This window comes from Arachis stenosperma, chromosome 6, assembly GCF_014773155.1.
Source record: "Arachis stenosperma cultivar V10309 chromosome 6, arast.V10309.gnm1.PFL2, whole genome shotgun sequence".
Taxonomy (NCBI): Eukaryota; Viridiplantae; Streptophyta; class Magnoliopsida; order Fabales; family Fabaceae; genus Arachis; species Arachis stenosperma.
This window is the reverse complement of record NC_080382.1, coordinates 65,004,765-65,007,087: the sequence shown is the minus strand read 5'-3', so window position 1 is coordinate 65,007,087 and position 2,323 is coordinate 65,004,765.

Below are 2,323 nucleotides of genomic sequence, written 5' to 3'. Positions count from 1 at the left end.
TACCAAAATTCTCGTCTCAGTCTCCTCTATCACATTTAGCCATAAAAATCACATTTTAGGCTTTCTAGAATAAATTCTCATTTATGGGTTAATTAGCCGTTAATTAACCGGGTTTTACACTCTCTGCATCACTCTCCTCTCTTTGATTTTTTGTTTTTGAACATTGAAGGGGTGAGGGGGTATGATGGCTATTAGGGTTAGAGGACATTAGGGTTAGGGTTTCTGATTTTTAATATGGGAATTTTTGGGATTTAGGGTTATAAATTAAAGATTTTATAAAAGAATAAGGATAAATATAAATATATATTTTGATAAAACTGGAGGGTAGAGTAATTTTAATACCAAATATACTCCATTAAAAAATATTTAAGAACATTATTTATCAGTATATTGCTAAGTTCAATTGATTATTTTTAATTTAAATTATAAAATGAACATATTAATCACATTTTATAAAATATAGTTTAAACTCAAAATATTAATTATTCAAATTAAATGATATAACTTTTCATTATTTTTCTATCACCGGAACTTTAAAATTTCAATTTATAAAATAACTAATTATAATAAAAAATTGTATCTAAATATTAATTGACTTAAACTTAAAGTATTTATAAAATCAATTTAATCATTCTTAATAGATTATTTTCTAAAAATAACAAACACGAATTAAATCATAAATTATTCATAATAAAAGTTACTTAAACTAAATTATACAATTCTTTCTTAGTTTTTAATTACTGAAATTATATGAAATATTCAATTATAATAAAGATTATAATAAAATTCTAATTAATTTAAACTTCAATTATCATGAAGCTCTATTTAATTATCCTCATTAAAATAATTTTCTTAAAATAAAATTCTCAACAATTATAATAAATAGTAAATAACTCATCATTTAATTTTTCAAAAATTTGGGTTGTTACATTCTACACACCTTACAACAATTTTCGTTTTTGAAAATTATTAGAATGAAAAAAGTTCAAACTCAAATAAAAAAATCAGAATCTATGAACAGAAGTATAGACATAGTCAAGAATGAAGATTCGAAAAGAGTTAGGGAAGCAATTAGATTTAAAAGAATGCAAAGGTATACAGGAACGATAAGGTACAGTTGGAAAATAAGCAAGTTATATGCTGGCAAGGAAATCCAAAACAATGAATTCTAATGGAAACAATGTAGAAAAAGATGGCATGAGTTTGCATGGAACGAATAAAAATTATACGTCAAAACGAAGCTAACTTCATAAACTCTAACGCTCCCAAATCCCGTGAGTCGCATCACACATAACTTCCATTTCATCTATGATAACCCATTAGTGTTCTCATATACATAAATCAATAGTATTAAGTTGGCCAGACTGAATACCATGAGGTATGCAATGGTAGGTTAACAGCATTAATCATCAGACAGTCATGCCTATAAAACTTAAACTCTTGTTATCAGGACAAGCCACAAAGCATGACAGACACTCAGAGTATGAAATAAAGCATAATCAGTCCATATCCAAGGCTCTAATAGGAGCAAACTGTTCTGATACCATATTGTAACGACCCAACTTCCAGCACGTCATGATCATACCAAAAGTAAGGTGTTACTTACCTGTCTTCCTTATTAATTATTTAATATTGAGTCTTTAGTTCGATATCGCATTTCAATTTTTAAGAAAATACCAGAAAATTTGTTTTTGTTAATTAAAATCACATATCAAAAATTTCCAAGTACATTTCATCCAATGTAACCAAAATTACGTCGATGTAGTTATATGATGTTAATTCACATTCAAAGTCCAAAAGGTTTACATGAATGACTAAGTGTGCACTTTTACACTATATTAACAAAATCCAAATTAAATCAATAAGGTTTTTTGAAATTGCAATTGGAAAACCATTTGACCAAATCTATAAATTATACATATTATATGATGCACCCATTTGTTCCTACTGCCAATAATACCATCGAAAGTAATGTGGTTAATCTTGGTGTTTTTATTGAATAATGCAAGTTTAAAGAGAAAATATGGCATACTTCTCGAATTCATTGTAATTTGTAAAAGGAAAGATAAACTAGATTAAACTGTAGAGTGTAAAATATTATAAAAGATTATTTGAAAGCTAAGTTGATTAAGTTGGAAGTTTATATACATGGTGAAAGTATTCAGGATTCAATGATTAATCACTTATTCAACCTTCACAACGCCATCAAACAAAGCAACAGTAGCAACCAATTTAGCATAATTAAATAAAATAAGGATTTTCAAAAATTCCAAAACAATCAGAAAACTAGTAAGAATAACAGTCTCCAACCAAAATCAATTTT